The 23,343-nt window shown below is 47.9% G+C and overlaps 1 long non-coding RNA gene across 1 annotated transcript in view; it reads right to left on the reverse strand.

Annotated features, from left to right (window-relative positions):
• LOC129386680 (uncharacterized) overlaps positions 1-16,413 on the reverse strand; it is a 93,250-nt gene extending 76,837 nt beyond the window's left edge. The window contains exon 1 of the long non-coding RNA XR_008613978.2: positions 16,281-16,413. This is a non-coding gene — a long non-coding RNA (uncharacterized lncRNA). The remainder of the gene's footprint in view (positions 1-16,280) is intronic.
• Between the last annotated feature and the right edge of the window lie 6,930 nt (positions 16,414-23,343).

The following is a 23,343-nucleotide window of genomic DNA, read 5'->3' on the forward strand; positions in this document are numbered from 1 at the left end:
CCACTGTCGCTGCTGCTGCTATGGCTGCTATGGCTGTTGCTGTCGCGCACACCGTGTCGGGGGGTGGTTCAGAGCGTGTATATAGATGAGAGGCGCGAGTCATAGCGGAAAGGCGACGGGAGAATCTCGATTTCACCCCACCGCGTCAAATGTGCACAATGCCCTCTGGAGCTCCATGGCCGACGCTACTTTAGCCGCTTGACAGCTGTAATTATTCGTGACTCCTCAGACGCATGGATGGATGGATGGATGATATGAGCGTTCCTTTTGGAACGGGGCGGTGGGTTGCGCCACCAAGTTCTTGCTATTATACTGGCTAATGTCCTACCTAGGTCAAACAATACAAAAAAATACTACAAACTCCCACAACCAAATTTTCTGCTTCCCTATTTCGAACTGTGCTTTTGTATGTCTCCGTTTTTTGTCGTTTCCTTACTTTTCATACACCAATCCTGCAATCCCCTCTGACTAATCCCTATTGCGGACATGCTTACTTTTTCACTGCTCTCGCTGAACCCAAGGGCTCCAAGGAGGCCAGTGGTGCCTAAGTCGACCGCTCGGTAGACGTGTTCACATTCTAATAAAACATGCTCCATAGTTTCCCTAGCTTTACCGCAGCAAGCACATGCTCCTTCTTCCATCTTATATCTCGCTTTATAGGTGCGTGTTCGAAGAAATACTATCTCGTTTCGAAAAGCATTGAACTTCCTTTAGAATTATCATAAATTGTTCCTTTCCCGATTTCTTTTTTTCCTCTTGACCAGTTACCCGTGGTAGGTTTCCTTTCCATTGCCGCCACCCATAAGATTATTTCAGCCTCTCTGACTTTTCGCTTGACGTTCTTTCTTGCTGTGTTGCCCACACTAAAGGCCTCATACTTGCTGGTAAGCTTCCTAGTTCTTTTCCTCCAATGTGAATCAATGTTTTTCCTCTACAGGTACCTCAACACTCTCCCAGCCCATTAAATTTCTTCCATATTCCTCAGTAGTTCTTCATACTCAGTTTTACTGCAAGCTTACCCCACTTCAAAAGTAGTCCAGCCCACATCATCGTGCGCAGCTTCATTTGTAGTCCTCCCCTGAGCGCCCAATGCGAGGCGACTCCCTGACCTTTGGTTCCCATCGCGTCCTGATTGTACCCCAAGTTTAAAGCAAACAACCGTATTTCGAAAAGTAAGTCCTAGAACCATTACAGCTTTCCACATACCTTGCAGCATCTCGTACCTATTGTATCCCCATAGCGCTCTGTGCTTCATTATGGCTGCATTTCTCTTCCCCTTCACTGTTATTGTTTTTTCCTGTGTTTCCATAGATCTAGTGCCTTCGTTTATCCAGATACCAAGGTATGTATATTCTGTTGCCCGAGGTATTTCCTGGCCCTGTATCGCCACTGTCTGTTCACTGTTTTCATTGAATACCATAACACCTGATTTTCTAACACTAAATTTCAAACGTAAATTGTTGCCTTCCTGTGCACAGATATTAGGCAGGCGTTACAAATCACTTTGCTTGTTAGCTAGCAACACAATGTCATCCGCATAAAATAAACCTGGAAGGTGCTGCTCTACTGCTGTACCCGCCTACTGTACGATATAATAAACCCGATATTACTTCCTCCTAGCGCCCTCTCCATCCTCAAAATGCGCATCAAACAGCAGTGGGGATAAAGGCACCCTTGTTCCTTGTTTATATCAACATTTTCCTCACTCCTCATCCCTTCCCATCCTACGCAAACGGTATTTTCTAGGTAAATCTCTCTAAAAAGCTGGAGACAATCTGAAATGACTAGCGAAAGAGTGGACACGGGGCACAAAAAGGCGACAAGGACGAGCCCTTTTTGTGCCCCGTCTCCACTCTTGCGCTAGTCACTTCAGCGTGAAATACCAACAAGCACGTTCTCGCACCCTGCTGTAGACAATCGTCGCCTAAAGGTTCCCCTTCCAGAATATCCCACAAAATGTTGGGGTCTACGTTGCCATGCGCTCATGCAATGTGTTAAATGCCACATATAACGGTCTGCTTTCTACGCGTGTTATTTCAGTTCACTGAGTAAGAGCAAGTAAGTTATCATCCAAACACGGAGCTATTCTGAAGCCATTCTGAAGTTCTCCCAAAATGCCATTATTCTCTGCCCATGTTTGCACCTGTAATTTGATTGCCTGCATTACTAACCTGTATATTACCGGTGCAATGGTCAACGGTCTATACGAGTGAATTCTAGCTTTCTCCCCCTTACATTTACAAATTAAATTAATTCTACTTTGTCGCCAACTGTCTGGTGTTCGTCGATGTTTAAATTTTTTTTTTCACTGCTTTCACCAGAGCTTCTTTACTTTTTGGTCCTGGTGCATTAATGAGCCTAAATAGCGGGGATGAAGCGCGCCGTCTACCGTCGCGCACCAGTCCCCGGGGGGAGGGCACTGACGGGGGGAGGTGGGGGGCGTTCTACTCCGGCCGTTGCGGTGTACGACGCGGCACGCGGGTATCCATATCTTGAAAGCTATCTGTGATGTGGACGAAGTGCATGGTCGCGCGGGCCTCATTTGCGAAGCTATCTGGTATGTGTAAGGTCCCACCGGAAGAAGATTAGCACAAGTGACTCGTGAGCGAAGCGGCAATATCGAGACACGCGGCGCTGTTGTTCCCGAGGGCGCCGACAGCGAGATTGATAAGCACATTGCACGAGTAGTGACAAAGTATCACCTAAATTAAAAGTACCGCAAATAGCTGTACACAAGAAGTGAAAACAAGCTTATAGTTTAGATGTAATTTATATCCTTGAATGTCCGTTCTTTAAGTAACAATACATTGATGAAAGGGGACAATCAATGAGCATCAAGCCAAAAGGACATCGAGTGGGCACAGCTAAATAGCTTCCCAAGCCTGTCGCCGAGCATTTCATCCAACCGCTGAACCTAAACTATGCCTCCTACAATCAAATTTCCGTTTTGCGCGAGACAGAAAATACAAAGAATAATACCTCATCCATAAGTTCAACACATTGCAACCAATAGGCATAAGCGTTTCAAATGGAGCTTCAGAGTCTATTCGCTATGCGAAATTTCAAACTATAGGAAACCACACTGTTGTTTTTCATTAGCGGTCTTAGTTTATTTGTTATGACGTTGTCAATAATATTGCAATCTCCCCACCTCCCTTTTCTTACATTCATTCCTTTAGTTATGTTACTATATATTTATTCATTCGTTATTTTCACGAGCAGCACTTTCTGCCGTTACACCTATTCTCTCGCTAAGAGAGACGATAGTTCACTGACCTCCAGCGGAGCACAATATACTGCCGTGTTCTAGGCCCCTTCCACGGAAAGAGAAACTTACAGTGGCACATCAACTGATTGATACAAAGCGCTACCTCACATTCCTCCACCGACGTTCAGTAGAAAATCATCTGTCTTTTCGCTTCAAAACCAGGGCTGCTGACGCGCCCTCGGACGTTACCCCGCCCATTCGCCTTACCCTCTCCCACCTTTCGAAGAACCGTACCTATATATATGTATGTATGTGTATATATATATATATATATATACATATATATAGACACAAGTCCACTCACCGAAACGTTGGCTCCTGCTTGCATCTCGTCCACGTTTTGCTCGTAGCCTGCTTGAGTTTCTCAAGTATGCTACACGTGTTTTTCATTCTAGCATTTTTGTACGCGTCTCTTTATTCTTTCTTCTCTTCCTCAAAACTTCTCTACTTACCTTGTACCGCTACCTATGCTTGTAACGGATCCGGCCATATCAATCTCTTCCCTGCTTTTTGTAAACCAATGCTCTAAAGTTACCTCGCCTATCTCGACTTCTGACCGATTGGTCCTTCCGCCCACTTTAACACCAAATGCTTTTGGGTGGTCTACGTTACCTACAGCTCTTACTGGGTGAATCTTTTTGCATTCCCTTAATATGTGTTCTGTGGTCTCCGGGTTTTTGCTGCGGCATACGTATACCTCATCTAGTTGCGAATATTTGCTTCGGTTTGTTTTTGTCTTAGGCAGCGTGGTCTAGCCTCAAATAGCAAGGCATTGTCCTTTATACTATGCTTTATATTTTCCTATCTAATTTCCTTTTTTCTGATTCTTTTAAATCTCCACAGTCTTTTTTGTTTCCATTATTAGCATCCAATTCACTTTGTTTCTCTCACATTCATTCTTATGACTTCTGGTTGTTTATTGACACCTTCAATTGCCCTGTATTTGGCTGCCGACTTTCTTGACCTCTTCCTCCATTCTGTGTCCACGCTTTTCAGGTACAGATACTTGCGCACTTTAGCCACCCATGTATTTTGATCGGTGTTCCTGAGTCTTCCTGCACAACTAAGTTCGCTCTGCGTTTCTTTGACTTCAAACGAAGCCCAAGCGATATCACCCTGCATTGCCTGATTTGTGGTTTTGCCGTAGGCTCCCAAAGCCAGCTAGCCTACCGATCGTTGGTTAACTTCTAGCCCCGACAATATATCCGGTTTTGAGCACAGAATGCCATTAGCGAACGTTAGCGCTGCCACCATTCATCCATTGCAGATTCTACGCGTCACCTCGTATTTACCCGCCGCGTTGCTTATTGGTTTTGCTGTTGCGCTCCTAAACACGAGATCACAGAATCCATTCCCGGCCATGGCGACCGAATTTCAGTGGAGATAAAATGCTAAAAAACTCGTGTGCTTAGATTTGGGTGCAAGTTAAACAACCCCAGGTGGTCTAAATTAATCCGGAAACCCAACTATGGCATGCCTCATAATCAGATCGTGGTTCTGGCACGTAAATCCGATGAATTATGTAAATTCACATTTATAGTTGCCACAGAGTGCTGTTTCATTATTGCTGCATTCCACTTCCCCTTTATTTTCAGATGAATTTGATGGGTGCTTGATTAAGTCTTTCTTTCGTTTATTTACATGCCGACGTATTGATATAGCTTGGTTATAGGTATGACTTGCTGTTGAATCAACACCACATACTTACACATCTCTTCGTTAGAGAACATAATTCCGGATTTCTCTGTGCTAAACTTAACACCTGCATTTGTCGCTGCGTTGCCACACATATTTGCAAGTGTGTGTAAATCTCTTTCATTGTCCGCTAGTAGCACTGTGTCATTTGCACACAACAGTCCAGGGACCTTCGATTGCACGATTTGTTCTTTACGGACGTGCAATAAATTGAACCATAATTCACTGTTTTCCAGTCGCCTTTGTTGGCCTGTAACATAAAGCGTGAACAACAATGAAGACACAGGATACCCTGGTTGAATCATTGCTCAATTTGCACCTATTTCATGCTATTTGTACTTGGTTGTCTCTATATTGTCATAATGTTACGTAGATGAGGAGTAGGCAAAATTAGATTTATAGAATATATGTAAGGAAGTCACAGCCAAGATGGCAGAATAGCCACAACCACGAACGAGCTCTTACGATCGTCCTCCTGGTCGTCGTGCTGAGCTTCTTCTTCAGAATGCTGCAAGGACCTGTACACCACCCTACGCAGATCCACGAAGTCCTCATCGATGCCTTCGTGCTTTACAAGATGCGATAACTCCCTGTCTAAGTTGTCGTAGGCTCCCTTATTATGTAGAAATGCTATACTTAGAGGTCTTTTCCACGCTACTGAAATCTCTATGCGCCGACTTTGTACAAATATATCCTTCAAGCGTCTGCCTGGTCCGAACCCATTCTCTAGTTCCCCCAGTGCATCTATTTTTCCCACCCATTTCGACAGTTGTAATTCAAGGCTTGCATTGCCATTCTATAAATCACCGATGTGACTGTAACTGACACGTACCAGCTTGTCCTATACTTTTCCCTTTTGCCTTTGTAGATGAGCTTCATCTTGCTTTCACGCCATCCAACCGGAATTTCCTTCGCTTTAATCCCTCGCTCAGCGGCATTAGCCATCAGAACTTGCTTTTTGGATCGAGCTTTTTGATTAGCTGTTTTAGGATTTCATCGGGTCCTGCGGCAGTTATTCCGCATATTGTATTCCTCTTTTTAGAGTGCAGCTCTTAGGCGGCCGTTCCTGCGGTGTTCTCGTAACCGAGCGAACGAGCACAGCGAAAGATGCGACCGCAGCGGGGGATGAAACAGGCCTGCAGCGAAGAAAGCCCGAGGTCGAAAGCGGAGGAAGGGGGTGCAGCGGAACCATGAGGCAGAAAGCGGAAAAGGAAGGTATGGCGAAAGCGTGAGAAGAAAAGCGCTAAAGAAGAGTAGGCATTTGGGCTGGTTGGTTCATTATTACGAGCAGTAAACCGCGCTAACCAAAAGGATGAAGAGAAGCACACAGACCACAGCGCTGACTAACAACCAAATGCCGCAATGATCGCGCATGGCTTATTTCCGAAGCTTCTCACATCAAATTAGCGGCGAAGCATGTGTAGCCTCCCCTGCATTTCTTTCCTTCCGAACGAGATAGCCTTCCTATCTCATTGATTGCCATTCATTGCCTCTGGGCATGCTGAATTCTGTTGCATTTCGTTTTTGAGATAGCGGTGGAGTATGTATATGCATATTGAAAGAACAAGGACACTTGGGTTGTAAGTCAGCGCTGTGATCTGTGTCCATATTTTCTTCCTGTTCTTTAGCACTGCTTACTCCTCGTAAGAAAAGTGAAGTGCTGCGCAAGGTGGGCTCTCCGGCGATGATGGCTACCTGATGACGCCAGAGTAGCGCTAACAAAGCACGGCATGTTGGCCTGCCCGCGCTGCGCAGGCCAACATTTGGCTGCGCAGAGCAGTGTACGCATGCGGCAGTCTGCTGCAATGAGTGCCAGAAAGCGGGAAGATAGAGCTCTCAACCGATGGGGAGGCAAGCTATGTCCGCTTTTGGGTAAGAGGATTGCCGCTACGCGGGCAAGACCTGAATATAACTGGATCCACTAAAATCGCATCTGGGTATTCGCGCGGTGCACTCGGCGCGGTGGTAGTAGCGGGCGGAGTTGGCGTTTACGCGCGCTCACGAGTCTGCTGGCGTGCGCCGACGGTGCCCGCTCGAGATCGTCGCTCGCTGTTCCTCATCCCGTGCGCGCCGTTCTCACTTATTCGTCCGGAGTTGTCATCCACCCTATTTCGTGCCGACCTTTCATCATCATCATCATCAGCCTGGTTACGCCACTGCAGGGCAAAGGCCTCTCCCATACTTCTCTAACTACCCCGGTCATAAACTAATCGTGGCCATGTCGTCCCTGCAAACTTCTTATTCTCATCCGCCCACCTAACTTTCTGCCGCTCTCTGCTACGCTTCCCTTCCCTTGGAATCCAGTCCGTAACTCTTAATGACCATCGGTTATCTTCCCTCCTCATTAGGTGTCCTGCCCATGCCCATTTCTTTTTCTTGATTTCAACTAAGGTATCATTACCTCGCGTTTGTTCCCTCACCAAATCTGCTCTTTTCTTATCCCTGAACGTTACACCTATCATTCTGCTTCGCATAGCTCGTTGCGTCGTCCTCAATTTAAGTAGAACCCTTTTCGTAAGCCTCCAGGTTTCTGTCCCGTAGGTGAGTACTGGCAAGACACAGCTATTATACACTTTTCTCTTGACGAATAACGGCAACCTGCTCTTCATGATCTGAGAATGCCTGCCAAACACACCCCAGCCCATTATTACTCTTCTGATTATTTCAGTCTCATGATCGGGATCCGCGATCACTACCTGCGCTAAGTAACGTATTCCCTTACCACTTCCAGTGCCTCGCTACAAATCGTAAACTGCTGTTCTCTTGCGAGACTGTTAAACATTACTTTAGTTATCTGCAGAATAATTTTTAGGCCCACTCTTCTGCTTTGCCTCTCCAGGTCAGTGAGCATGCAGTGCAATTGGTCCCCTGAGTTACTAAGCAAGGAAATATCATCAGCGAATCGCAAGTTACTAAGGTACTCTCCATTCATACTTATCGCCAATTCTTCCCAATCCAGGTCTCTGAATACCTCCTGTAAACACGCTGTGAATAGCATTGGAGAGACCATATCTCCCTGCTTGACGCCTTTCTTTATCGGGATTTTGTTGCTTTCTTTATGGAAGACTACGGTAGCTGTGGAGCCGCTATAGATATCTTCCAGCATTTTTACATACGGCTCGTCTACACCCTTACCTCACAACACTATGATTGGTTCCTTTTTGACCTTCTTTTTGTTACACCGTTCTGTTCATTCACATTCCAACGCGTGCATACCGGCTGCGAAGACTTATATCCTATTTCTTGGCTGTTTCCTTACTATGTGGTCCGCGCTGCCTCCTCACCGATGCTTGTGTGTATTTACAGGCTGTTGACTAGTTACCCTCTAGGAGCGCACTTGGATTCTCGTGTATGCAGTCGCGGGTGTGCCATCAATTGCCTGGAGTACCCGTTGGGACCGGGTACCGCAATCAACCATGGATAATGCGAATGCCCCCACATTCCCGCAGGCAAATCTGGCTAACACCCACGACGCGACCAAACTGCTTGTTTAGTACATGGTCAGAGGCGACTTCACCTTTGCCATTATGTCTTAGCCGTACACGCATGATCACCGGATTTTAAACATGGCTCGCTCATCCAATACCTTTCATGCCCTGGAAAATCCGCGGATCACGTTGCTGGCATACGCTCCTGGGTTCGATCTTTTCCCTCTACATGTGTCCACATATGTGAAAGAGCTTCGCACAAAGATACCCGGGCAAGCACTATTTTCGGCATTTACACCGCGCCTCAACAACCATTCGATTCATTTTTGGACGGGCTGCGTCAATGCTTCTGCCGTTACTGCCGAGCAATTCTGTACTTGCCGACGACTTCAAGCATGCGTTATGAGGGCCCGTTCCGTGATGTTCGCGGCGCACAGCTCGTGCACTTCGCGTGCGCCAAAGCACTACGCGTCCTCAATGACCGCAATTCACTTCCGAGATTGGTTCTGAGCAGCAGTTGCAGGAATAAGGATGTCTTTTAAATGTTTGCCGTTTCCATCGCAGGTTCATCTTTTACGTTATTTTCTTCCTATTTCCTGCATCTATATCAATTGAAGTCATAGCGCTGGACGTTGACACGGACATGAAAGACGACAGGACGTGCGCTAACTCTCATGCTAACTATCACGCATCAAACTCTTGCTATAAAATTCACTTTTTTCTTCACACTTGAACTATTATCAGTTAGTGTGGGGAAACACAAAATCCAACAATCTAGAGCATATTCACTTACTACAGAAAAAAATGTCTCGGACATACATATTGTTACGGGTAGCTGGAGCTCAATACTATATAGAATATATTTACAGAGAAGCTAACGGAAGGCCAAATTGGCGACGCTATATCAAGCGGGGCCCCCGTCGTCTTCTTCCTCCTCAGTGCAGCCTCACTGTGGTGGTTGTTCCGTAGCATCACCCCCGGCAGTAGAAGCACCGTCCCGGTGCTTAATCTACACATCCGCGGTGAAAGCTGTCTGGTATGGCTTTAGTCTCGCCACGTGAACGATGTCACTTGCAGCCGACGATGACGCTGACAGGTCGGCGGGGATGACTTCATACGTGACATCGGTCACTTGTCGCACCACACGGTATGCGCCAGTGTAGCGCGACAGCAGCTTTTCGGAAAGGCCCACACGTCGAATGAGTGACCAGAGAAGCACCAGAGAACCCGGAGTAAAGTGCACGCCGCGATGGTGGCAATCATAGAGGCGTCTCTGATGCTCCTGTGAGGCCTCGAGACGGGTGCGGGCGAGCTGGCGCGCGTGGTAGGCGTGTGCGATCGCGTCGCGGGCGTATTCAGTGGTTGAACGTGTGGCCGAGGGCAACAAAGTGTCCAAGGTCAACGCGGGTTCTCGGCCATATAGGAGATAGAATGGTGAATAGCCGGCAGTGTCGTGACGCGATGAATAAATACGCGAACGTCACATATGGTATGTGAAGATCCCAGTCGTGGTGGTCGGTCGCAACGTACTTTGAAAGCATGTCGGTGATGGTTCGGTTGAGGCGCTCCGTGAGGCCGTTGGTCTGTGGGTGGTAGGACGTGCTGAACTTGTGCTTTGTCGAGCAGGAGCGGAGGATGTCCTCGACGACTGCCGACAGAAAGCTGCGGCCGCGGTCAGTGAGTAATTGACGCGGAGCACCGTGCACTAAAGTGATGTCATAGAGCAGAATGTCAGCAACGTATGTAGCACAACTTGTCGGAAGGGCTCTGGTGATTGCGTACCGCGTAGCATAATCAGTTGCTACGGCGACCCATTTATTTCCGGAGCCCGAGAGAGGAAACGGTCCAAGAAGGTCTAGACCAACACGTAAAAAGGTTTCCGGTGGGATGTCGATCGGCTGGAGACATCCAGCTGGAGGTGTGGAGGGCTTCTTCCGGCGCTGACAGGGCTCACAAGCGGCAACGTAGCGCCGCACGGAGCGGGCGAGACCCAGCCAGAAGAATCGACGGCGTACACGGTCGTATGTGCGCGAGACGCCCAAGTGTCCAGCCAAGGGAGCGTCGTGAAGTTGTTGGAGGGCCGTCGAACGCAGTTGTGAAGGAATTACGAGCAGAAGGTCAAGGCCGTGTGGATCGAGATTGCGGCGGTATAATGTCCCCTCCTTAAGGAGAAACATCCGGAGAGAGGCGTCGCCAGGCGTTGACTCCAGATGGTCGATGAGGGCTCGTAATGAAGGATCGCGGCGTTGCTCGTTGCCGATTTCAAGCAACTGGGACACAGAGAAAACGCAAGCGATGGCGTCCGCATCAGTCGGTTCGTCGACGGTGTAGCGGGACAAACAATGGGCATCGTGGTGCAAGCGTCCCGTCATATATACCACGGAGAAGGCATATTCTTGCAGGCGTAACGCCCAGCGAGCGAGTCGTCCCGTGGGGTCCTTGAGCGAGGATAGCCAGCAGAGCGCGTGGTGATCAGTGATGACACAGAAGAGGTGTCCGTACAAGTACGGACGAAACTTCGCAACAGCCCACACAAGAGCGAGGCACTCGCGCTCTGTGATTGAATAATTGCGCTCAGCGGGTGATAGAAGTCAGCTGGCATAGGCTATAACGCAATCATGTCCACGCTGGCGTTGTGCTAACACCGCTCCTATGCCGTGACCACTGGCATCAGTTCGAACTTCCGTTGAGCCAGACGGGTCAAAGTGGGCCAGAATTGGAGGCGTGGTAAGGAGAGTAGTGAGCTGCGAAAAAGATGCGGCATGGTCAGGTCTCCAAGAAAATGGGGCGTCTTTCTTCAAGAGGTCGGTAAGAGGATGTGTGATGGTCGCAAAATCCTTCACTAAGCGTCTGAAATAAGAGCACAGCCCTACGAAACTACGAACGTCCTTAGTAGACTTCGGAACAGGAAAGTTCGTAACGGCGCGAATTTTGTCCGGATCAGGTCGCACGCCTCTGGCGTCCACGAGGTGTCCAAGCACGGTGATTTGGCGGCGAGCGAAGTGACATTTTAACGAATTCAACTGGAGACCGGCACGGCGGAACACGTCAAGAATCGCTGAAAGACGGTATAGATGCGTGTCAAATGTGGGCGAATAAAATATGACGTCGTCCAGATATCACAAACAGGTGGACCACTTGAACCCCTGAAGCAAAGAGTCTATCATTCGTTCGAAGGTGGCGGGCGCGTTACAGAGACCGAAACGCATCACCTTGAACTGATAAAGGCCGTCAGGGGTAATAAATGCAGTCTTCTCTCGGTCCATCTCGTCGACGGATATCTTCCACTAGCCAGACCGTAAGTCGATAGAAGAAAAATAGGTCGCACCGTACAAGCAGTCTAGAGCGTCATCAATACGTGGCAAAGGGTAGACGTCCTTTTTTGTGACTTTGTTCAGGTGGCGATAATCTACACAAAAACGCCACGTTGCATCTGCTTTTTGACAAGTACGATGGGAAAAGCCCAGGGACTACAGGAAAGCTCGATAATGTCCTTTGCAAGCATCTTTTTGACTTCCTGTTGGATAACAGCTCGTTCGGATGCAGAAACACGATATGGACGTCGGTGAATAGTGTTCGCATCGCCAGTGTTTATGCGATGGGTCACGACGGACGTTTGACCTAAGGGTCGATTGTCAGAGTAAAAAATACCGCGATAGCCGTCAAGAACACGGCAAAGGGCTTCAGCTTGAACAGGTGTAAGGTAAGAGGAAACCATTTTCTCAGTGTCGACGTCAGTACCGTGTGATGACGTCCATATATGGGCTGAGCTGTGACGATCTTCCACTGTGAATGGCTCGATCTCATCATCCTGTAAAGCGCTGATTATAGCCAATGAAATCCCCTGAGGCAGAACTTGCGCGGTTAGCGCGAAATTGACAAGGGGAAGGCAGGTGCGGTTGCCAGTAATTGTCAGCACAGTGTGCGGCACGGTAAAAACATGTGTAAGTATAGCTGCCGGAATTGGTGCGACCACGTAATTATCGTCAGGTACAGCTGATGAGGACAACAGGTCGACGTGCGCCACAGATTGAGGCGGTAGGCGAACAAAATCCATGCAGCTCAAACGGCTTGGAGGCGGGTCCACAGGGTCGGCAAGAAGAAGCAAGTCAATGCGAAGTGAGCCGGCCGAACAGTCAATGACGGCCGAATGATTGGCAAGGAACTCCAGACCGAGAATGAGTTCGTGAGGGCAATGCTCGATGACGGTGAAGAGGATGACGGTGTGTCTCTCAGCAATGGTGAGTCGGGCAGAGCACATCCCAACAATAGCGACAGTCCCTCCGTCAGCGACTTGTACAAATTCGTTCGGGGCGGGCGTCAGAACTTTCTTGAGCCGACGGCGAAGAGCAGCACTCATAATGGACACATGCGCCCCGGTGTCAATCAACGCGCACACAGGAACATTGTCGACGAGAACGTCCAAAAGATACGTGTTCGTGGGTATGGTGACGCGAGGATTTTGAGCCAATGTCGTCTTTGCAGCTTCACCTCCAGAAGCTGCACTGTCTAGTTTTCCGGTCGGGGGTGCGGCGAGTAGGTCGGAGAAGGAGCACGGCGTGACGGGGGCGAACGAGATTGATGACGGGAGGGAGAAGGCGAGCGGGAGTAGCGCGGTCGTGTCAAAGGTGTCGCAGGGTCAGATGGTGGAGCGGGCATTGGAGGGGCGAAGGAAAAGGACGCGCAAGAGGGACGAGGGTGGTAATCAGGAGAATAGAGTATCGGAGAAGTCCAGCGGCTGCGGCAGTAGCGAGCGACATGTCCAATGCGTCGGCTGTTAAAGCAGATCGGCTTATCGTCCACGGTTCGCCAATTGGAGGGGTTGCGCTGTCCGTAAGAGGAGTAAGAAGAACGTGGTGGGGACGTGCGTGGAGAAAGGTTCCGAGCGTATGGGACGAATGGATTGCAGGCCAACGTTCGAGAGCTCTTGACGGACGACGGCCTAGATGAAGGAGATTGTCACCGGAGAATGATCAGGTGACGTGAATGAAGGGGCCGCCGGTTGTGCCGCTTCGACCTCACGACGAATGATGCGGGTCAAGTTGTCACATCGTGACGGCTGGTTGAAGAGGTCGTGGCAGGATGACGTAGCAGCTTTGTTGGGAAGTCGCGTGATGTGTTGGGATACCCGGCGGCTTTTAGCATGCTCGAAACGGCGGCACTCCTTGAGGATCGCATCGATGCTGGTGACGTTCGTAAACACCAGTAAATTGAAGGCGTCGTCAGCAATGCCTTTGAGGACGTGATTAGCCTTATCGTCCTCAGACATGGTCGTGTCAGCCTTGGCACAAAGGGCCAAGACGTCGAGAATGCACGACACGTAGGACTCGGTCGACGTCTGTACACGTGTGGCAAGGGCTTTCTTGGCATTGACTTGGCGACCGAACGGATTGCCAAGAGGTCGCGGAGCTTCTCTTTGAAGAGATCCCAGCTCGAGATCTCCTCTTCGTGAGTCTGGAACCATGCAAGTGGAGCTCCGTCGAGGTAGAAAAGAACGTTCGCAAGCATAATAGTCGGATCCCACCTGTGACTGGTGCTCAGGACTGCCGACTCCGTTGAAAACACTAGGATCACGAGGGTGGGGTGGGGGGGGCGGACACGGTTGCGTAGATGAAGTGCCGCCGGCTGAAGCCGAAGCTCGAAGTTGCACTGTCGCCGTTGTGACCGCTGCGAAGCTCCATGACGGGTACGGGGAACGTCCACCTCCACCAAATTAATGTCACGTGTAGCTGGAGCCCAATACTATATACAATTTATTTACAGAGAAGCTAACGGAAGGCAAAAATGGTGACGCTATATCAAGCGGGGCCCACGTCGTCTTCTTCCTCCTCAGTGCAGTCTCACTGTGGCGGCTGTTCCGTAGCAATATAATGCTTCCTACACTGCATCGACACTAGCTTTGTTCATGAACACCGGTGTAATTCCAGCTTATAATTTGCACAAATATCGATTAAGTCACGTCTATAAGGCGGAAGTCTATAAGAATATTCTTAATCTGCATAAACTTGCCCAATTTCAAACTAGAGCACCAAAATATACAACAACACAATTCGAAGACTGGATAGTACCTACACCACAGTCAAGCTATGGGAAACAGTGCCTGAGGTATACATTACCCACACTCCTAAATTATTACACTGCGGTTAGTTTCAATCTTTTCTCTTCGTCTCTCAATGAGCTCCGGCTGATTTATGTGATTGCTTTGTAATACTTGTGTGACCATTCTATGTGTATTTTTCCATTGATGCTCTTCGTGACTTTTGAGTAACGTATATGATGTGCAATATTATGTATGTACGGTATACATGTGTATAATTTGAATGAATGGAAGAATGCGATGTTGCCTCTGCCCAAATGAGGGATGGTGGACTCGTCAAGCTGTCCAATGGCCAGTTTCTTTTTCCACCACCCCCCATTTGTACCTTACAAGATGGAAATAAACTTTGATTTAATTTCATTTCATTTTATTTCATAGTTAGTGCACGTCCTGTCTTTCATGTCCGTGTCAAGATCCAGCGCTATGATTTCAGTTGATTCAACGAACCAACTAGCCCAAGAATCTGCAATCCTGGCACCTCTACATCTGCGGCTGCTGCTCGCTGGTGTTTCCTTGACTTATTTATTGCAATATAACAAGATTTCAAAAGCTGAACTGGCTAAAAAACTTGAGCTACTTGAATCAGTGCTTAATAATAAACTCGATAACCTTGTTGAAGGCCTTGCTTCTAAAACTGCAAAACAAGTTGTTGAGCAGAGTCTGGGTAACCTCATGTCTATGGCTGACAGTGTGCGTTACATGAGTGACCAGTACGATAAAGTGCGGACGACTAGGGGCAGGTAAATTCAAACGAAGATTTTAGGGCCGAGAATTAAGCACTCGTCAGGCGAATTGCTGACATGGAGCAATACAGCCGGTTAAATAATGTTGAAATAAAAGGCATTCCGTGTACAAAGGGCGAGGATTGCGCTCTCATCTTGAAAACAATTACTGAAGTGGTTGAATGCCTCACTTCGTCGTCAGACATCGACGGAGTTCACTGTGGCGCCAGCAAGACAGCTCTATGGTCATCATAGCTTATGTCCATTAAACTCATCATCATCATAATAATAATGACCATCATCATCATCTTAAAAGCGCATGGCGTCAAAAAGACGGGCAAAAGATGTGCTGTTTGGAATCTTTTCTAGCGCAACGATGAGAAGTCTAATTGCGTCACATAACAATTATCCTTAATGACGTGTGTATTTCCTCCATGGAAGGCTGTTGGTGCTCCTTTCCTCTCAGAAATAGAATATGATAATGCTCCAGACCAAAAAAACTACTCAGCTGGCAATGTTCTTGAAGGCAAATGCGAACATGATTGATGAACGAGAGTGTTTATTTGGGCTTGTTATTGAAACATCGACCTACATTCATCCGCCGTGGTTGCTTAGTGGCATTGGTGTTTCCTTGCTGTTGAGGTCGCGGGATCGAATGGCGGCCCGGCGGCCGCATTTCGATGGGACCGATTTGCAAAATCACCAGTGTAGTTAGATTCAGGTGCACGTTAAAGAACTTCAGGCGTGGAAAATTATTGCTGAGTCCCCACTACGGCGTGTTTCATAATCAGATCGTAGTTCTCGCAAGTAAAAGCCCTTAATTTAATTTTTAAATCGACCTACAAAACAAACACCGCAGAGAAGGGGACTGCGAGAATGCCGATGTTGTTTTTCTCCTATCATTGCTCTAATCGCAGTTTGCTCAGTGTGTTGATCACTGACGACCATGATTCCTGTATGAGGAAATTATGCATGTCGTATAGATTGTAAAGGTTACAAGGGTGCACGTGATCCCGCAGCCGGAATAGCCTGGCGAATATGCCGTCCACGTTCGTTTAAAAGCGACTCACCGAAAGACGAGCCCTGGGGCCCTGGAGTTGAGCAGCAGGCCAATCTCCTCGAAGGTGAAGAAGAACAGCAGGTCGGCGCTGGGCAGTCGTCCCTCGCGCACCATGCGCTGGCCCAGCTGCTGGCACACGAGGCGCAGCTGGTGGATGGTGCGCAGCACAGCAGACTACGCCGCCAAACACATCACAACAGTGGCTGGAGTCGCCGCAGTCGTAACGCGAAGCTACACAGGAAACCCCTACGAGTTTCTCAGCAAACAAGCTTCGAAGTTGAGTAAAAAGTTGATCCCATTAGTGATCCATTAGCGCTGATCCCATTAGGTGATCCCATTAGCGCTGTTGAGTGTCAACTGGAATGGCGCCGCCAATTCGGGCGATAATGATGTCGAAACTAGAGCTCGTCTCATGATTGCTACCCACTGCACATGCCTGGAGTGTTAAACGACTTCAATGCAGCAACAGCAACTAGTTGTTTTCATGTCGTCAGATAATTACATATTGATTGCCAAATATTACCTCATTCTTCTTAATGAGTAAAAGTGTTCGAGCACATAATGCCTACAGATGAGATGAAGCCTCTGCATTAAGCAATATCCACGGAGCTCGCATATATTATTTATAAAACTGAAATTCGTCAAAGTGGAGCTTTGAGTCTATCTGCGGAATGAAGCGATATATAGCAATTAATTATGATCATAGGGTACGAAAACAAATAATTGATCAAGAAAATACGGGACGTCCTCTATTTCGCAAATTTCATATTCGCATTCATGCATGCTTGGTTGTCAGTGTTGCCTTCCAACTTTCCGAATTTGCTATCTTTTTCGGGCTGTGAGAACACTCACTTTCAGCATTTTCTTGCGACAAGGATTTGGCCGCGCACGAGGCTCGGAGCATCCCACGTGATTCCTAACTTGTGTTTCTTTTTGGTATTTTTTCCGGCTGCTGTTCTGAGTGTAACAGTGTCTTGGACAGCAGTGCGGCAACATTTGCTACCTAGACTAATGTCGACTTGAATTTTCACTTTATGTAGAGACTCTGGCAGCCCCCTCCAGAATGCGCTATAGAAGGCATCTAAAGTACAGCACTGGTTCGAGACTGTTGCTTGAGCAAGTGACAATTGACAAGAACTTTATTGAAATGTCCTGAGGAACATGAATCGGGGGAGTCCAAGGCTCGCCAATCAAGTTGGTGGCCCCGCCCGCAATGGGACCAGGAGGTGGTGACTCTCTGCAACATCGCGGGCCCTCTGGACGGCCTGTAGTTGCTTGAGCAAGAGTCCTTACTTTGTAGGAGCAAGATACGTAAACCGGTAAGTGGTGGAGTGGCGACGCCTAAAGCCCCTTAAACTTCGTAATGTAGTGACACTCTCCTCCTCCGCCTTCACGCCTCCTCGTTTCTCTCTTTCACGCTCCCTCCTCGACCGTGGCGCCGCCTACACTGCTCGAACATCGCAACGGCGCCAACATGCGCTCCTCGCCACTCCGTAGGCGCTTCTCGACCAAAAATGGCGCTCATACACGGCGCGAGGGCTAATAGCGACGCGGCGTCGGCCTCAGCCAGAGCGCGCGAGGAGGAGGCGGCATTCTTCAAAGCGTGGCACTACTTTACGAAGTTTAAGGGGCTTTAGCGACGCCTGCTCACGGCTTCTGTATCTGTTCACTCGGCTAATGCCAATTCCCGTTATTAGCGCGAGTACATACGCTAGCTCTTCCTCAAATATTGTTGTAGTGTTTAGGCCTAATAATAATAATAATAATAATAATAATAATAATAATAATAATAATAATATTATTATTATTATTATTATTAATTCCCTTTATTTATACATGATTACAAGAAATACAGGGTAAGCGGACCTATCGAAACCTCAATGGCTTGTGTTACTGGACGCGGCAGCGTCAGCAATAGCGATGAGGTGAGAGTATGTACAGGCATTACCTTACTGCCGACAAAACATTGTGCAAAAAAATGTATTGCAGATTATTCCAATGAACAGTGAACATTTTTCGCGTTTATATAGAAATGCAGGTCAAGGCAACCAGATTATGTCAAATAAACAAACACCCATACCATGGACAAATGTAAAACTTAAATGGAAGATAATAATAATAATATTAATAATAATAATAATAATAATAATAATAATAATAATAATAATAATCTCGACGTCAAGACTCACCTTCGCGGTCTCTCGTGCTGTAAATGCTCCTCTAGCTTTCGGTATGAGCACCTTCAATATGAGCCTGCAAGGAGGTTATTACGCTTCAGGAGAGAAGAAATGAGATGCTTGTGTCAAGGCTTCGTGACGGCGAAGAATTAGAATGTGGCGGAACGACGGGTCGCAAGACAAACTATTTATTGCACTCGGGCAAAACTACAGTGACGAGCACATGCCTCAATCGTCGAAATCTAATCTATAGGGCCGACGCGTGGACTATTTATATATGACACGTTGTAGGTTCCACCTTAATATAGTGCTCGCATATCATGCAAAAAGTACAACGCTACTCGCGTCGCGCACACACACTCCGATTATTCATGGTGGGGCGACAACATACGCAACAGATAGAATCGACTACTACAATCAAGAATGTTCTGATACGTGTGTGTACGTCTTGCGCCGGGCAATCACATTCCACATTTGTTCTCCGGTTCTAGGAAAAATGATAATCAAAGAGGCGTGTCACTGTGTACTGATTACATGTTGACCACCCATAACAAATGGCATGTTTCTAGCAAATGTGTCTTCCACCTGTATTTTTGTCAGTGTATATATATCTTAGAAGAACAAACTTATTGTCCATGCGGAACATCTAAAGAACTGCATGGATGGCGCCGAGATAGATAGCTGGAGTCAGGAAAAATATTGCGACGCACAAACAAATGTCAAAATTCATGACATCGCAATCAACATTTGGAACAGAAGACTCAGTCGTCCAGGCAATAAAGAATGTACGAGTGCAATGTCAACAAAAACACAGAAATCTGGTAAGAAGAGGAACAGATAGGAATCAAAAACAAAACTGACATAGTGTTCACGAAGCGGTCGCAAATGACCACATAAAGCCGATTAACAAAGTTTTCAGGACTTCAATAAAAGTGCAGTGCGTAGCCCCACTCGTGTGAAAGACGTCCTGAAAGTGTTCCCTGAAGTGCATTGTTATTACTGTCAACAGTTACCGTGCCTGTACTTAAGGCAGTGCTGAAGAGTTAATTGCAACAGCTACGCATTTCACCCCAGATATCTCCGCGAACATTAAAAAACAGTCAGGTTAGCCCAAAAGGCGATGTACATAGCGATAATAAAGAATTAATTTTAAAGAAATAATAACAAAGAAGGCAAGTTTGGTAGTTTTATTGACCACGCAAATTGCACTAGACATTCGCTTACTAACTATAAACAAGCATGATGTTACGCGCAAGAATACAAGCATGAACAGACCTCATTCGATGACTGCAAGCAGTCATTATGACGACGCTAGGCGAAGAGCCGTGCCGGCAGAAGGAAGCGAACACTTTGTGCTTGCGCTCACTTCACCGCGTTTAGATTACGCAGCATTCCACACCAGGCGGCCAGGGGCACATGTCGCATCAAGCCGCTCGTCATCGCGGTTGGCCTTCGCTTTGACAACCACAGCAGATTACATCAATATGGCGCGTGGGCGGCGCAGCCCTCAAGCGAAAGCTCAGGCACGTGCACCGACAGCTAGGTTCGAAGAGTAACGCGCTATCCTCCCTTAGCTCGATCACATGATCTCGAACATGGCGCGCGCGGGAGGACGGCGCGCACCGAACCATTCTTAACTGCTAACACTCGCACGGTTGCCCTCGCATTCGCAACATACGGCCCGCGGGCCACTCATATTATTGCGAAAATAATTCCATGGTTAATCCAGGCGTACTCTAGCTATCGTCGTTGCCGTGATGTTCCGTGTAAAGTCCAACTGCGATAGCATCACGGCCAGGCGCTGTATTATAGAGGAAGGAAAAAAACTGAGGTGAGGCCATACCTCCACCGCGCTCTAGGAGAAAAGTGTGGAGGAGTGTGGACGTGGTAAGTTTTCCTCTTTTTGATTGTTTTTTCTTTTGCTGTAGCGGCCATACTTTCAGGCCGCAACGGTGGCTTTGTTATGGTTCTCTCCGCTGACACGGGTTGCTCTGTAGGTTTCGTACCGCGGCAAAGGTGTGGTGTGGGCTAGTTTGCGTTAGTCTCCGTGTTTTGTAGCGATGTGTTATCTAGACCGTGCTGTCCCGGTGGTAGTCGTGGCACGGTGGGACAGAATGAACTAAAGCTCGTGAAATTAATGCGCATGCACCGCTGTATTCAATGTACCGCGCCATGTCAATGGAAAGGGACGAGAAATTTTGCCCGTTTGGGCGGAATCATCTTAACGTCCCATTCCAGGCCGAAACCGAAGCGTTTCGGCATCTGTACAATGAATTCCTTGCAGATCAGTGATTTCTGCTTTTGACAGCGCATGGTGCATTTGCGGAACCTAGAACGTACGTTATGCAAGAACGCATTGTCCTGGTTTTAGAATATTCGTGTTCAGTAACAACGTATGTTTGTGAATATTAAAATACATGTTGCTCAACTCTTGCATGGTTCTTTCAGTACTCGCGACAGCACGAAATCTTTTAAGCTGAGCACGTTCGAGGTACACATTCACTTGCACAGATGTACCACAATACACGTGCTGACAGAGCGTTACGCAGGAGATTTGCATTTTGCTGCCCTTGGCACCGTGCGCCGGTCAGTCGACGCTTCAGCCGGGAAGATGGGAAAGAAGCGGCTGCTTTGACTTAAAGAACGAATCCTCCTTACTGCAGGCGTATCTTATCTGTGCGTGCAAGAAGCGCAGGGAAGTGAAGGTTAGCGGATGCAATGCAAGAGTGAGCAAGGCTCAACAGATCGTACGCCTGCGGACACATCAAACGCCTGGCCCATGGTTGCACGTAGGCTATGTCTACGTGCGTGCTGTTTTGCACCGTGCGCCAGCTATCACAAAAATTTGGTTGCGTGAAGCTTCGCTTTGCAGAAGCGTTGACATCTGGGCCCGTTGGTACATGTAGGAAAGAAACCAGTCACAAAGTACAAAGGACAAGAAGAGCTGTTCACACCAGAACGACTGGGTGGTGCGAACCCAGTCGTTGTGGTGTGAACAGCTCTTCTTGTCCTTTGACTTTTGTGACTGGCTTTTTCCTTCAAGCTTCACTTACCATGGGAAGAAGGCACTTCAGGCTGCAGTCAATGAATCGAAACGCGGAGTCAGAAATGACATTCTTCCTCCTCGCCGGTGCGCTGCCGTAGTAATGCGCAGTCGCCCAAAATTTGTTCAATAACGCACAATTCTTCAAGTAGCAGCGAGAACACGTGTGTGTCCTCATAAACTCAATATGGATCGCAAATACCTTGGTGTGTCAAACGTGTCGCCAGTGCATTCTTGCATTGTAGTGAGTATGCGTACATTTTTTTCGTATCGCCAGACGTCTAGCTCGCAAATCTGTTTGAGAGCCCCAGGTAGTCCAAGCCCAGAAAAGCAAATAGAAGGGAGCGATAAAAGTGACTATTCAAAAAAAAAAAACAAAATAACACGCAAGGACTGGGCAGCGGCCGGTACCTGCAGTTGATGCGAACGTTTCTGTTGGCTGGGCTGATAAACGCGTTTATTTTCAGAAAAGCCGATAAAAGCCGCCGGTTCGACCTCACGGCCCCATTTGCGAAGTTCATTATGAACTTCTTTCCACTTGACTTCGGCAACGGTAATGCGATGAGACATCGCGATTGCATCCTTTTGTTTAGTATTGCATGGGGACGCGTGCATCCGAGCAGCCCGTTGCGCGCAGTGCGGCGTGGTTTCACGAGAAATGTAAACAAGAGAGATGAACTGGTCTGACATGATGGCAGAGCAACACCAACTTCCGGCTTCACTTGTATATTAGCTTCACAAAGGGTGACGTCACGGCCCCTCCTGTTTTTTTCCTTCCTCCATGCGCCGTATGCTGTACGTGTGAGCGAAAGCTTGCGAGAGCGAGCCCAGAAGGATAGTGGCTTAATGCAGCACTGTATTCTCGCGCTTGCAAGGGAGGAAGGCTGGGTGGGTGCACGCCGTCTTCTCACGCGCGCAAGGGGTGGGAGCGGGGAGAAGTGCGCGGGCTAGGAGGGGGAGGTTAGGGAGCAGGTTAGTGCGCATCTTGTCTTCTACTGCAGCTGCGGTGGTTGAGCGCGGCTTCACGTGTCTTGGAGTTGATCTTCTGAGGGTTCGAAGGCTGATGGTTTTGTGCGCGCTGTGTTTTGACGCGCCTTGCTGGCGTCGAAGCGAGAGGCAGCACGGAGGGGAATCCACTCGCCGCTGCTGCGGCTTTCATCATGCGAGCGAGTACTCTGACAGCGAGTGTTCATGGTTATTGACTGAGATGTGTTTCTGTTCACCTGAGTGGACTTGATAACGTGCTTTTTTATGTAATTGTTAAGCGAATGTTCTCAGCAGTTTGTGCAGCTTATAAAATGAATAACCTTACCTCGGTTAGATGTCTAATAATTTGCTACCGCAATCAATGCTTCGCCTGTTGGCCGAAACTGTAACTTCGTTTAGTGACCTTGGCATTATAAAGAAATTCACGACTACGGCGATATTTCGCCGTCAGTGTCCGCATATTTGCTATTGCAATACAGTTCCAAACCTCCCCTTTCCGTAAGATGTGGCTCTGGGCGAGATTGTTCTGCATTATTAAGACCAGCGCGTAACGGCTAGGCCTCAAAACACACAAGAGGAGAGGCGCGGACTTCCAACTGCCCTTATTGAAAGCCAAACTAATATTTATGCTGATGCTTGGTGGGCTGGTGGGCTGACGCCACGCATAAAGAAGCATGTCAGCAAGAAGGAACGCACGAAACGAAGAAACAAGCCAACAAAAGATGAAATTCAGATATAGATGTCCTGCCGCCAAATTAAAACCTACTGCACACGTGAAAGATAATGTAGTTCTGTTTTGGACAATAAAGAAGGCTTGCTTGGGCATTCATCGCCAACTTCACGATGTCTTGATATGAGATAACTTC

This window comes from Dermacentor andersoni, chromosome 4 (assembly GCF_023375885.2).
Source record: "Dermacentor andersoni chromosome 4, qqDerAnde1_hic_scaffold, whole genome shotgun sequence".
Classification (NCBI taxonomy): Eukaryota; Metazoa; Arthropoda; class Arachnida; order Ixodida; family Ixodidae; genus Dermacentor; species Dermacentor andersoni.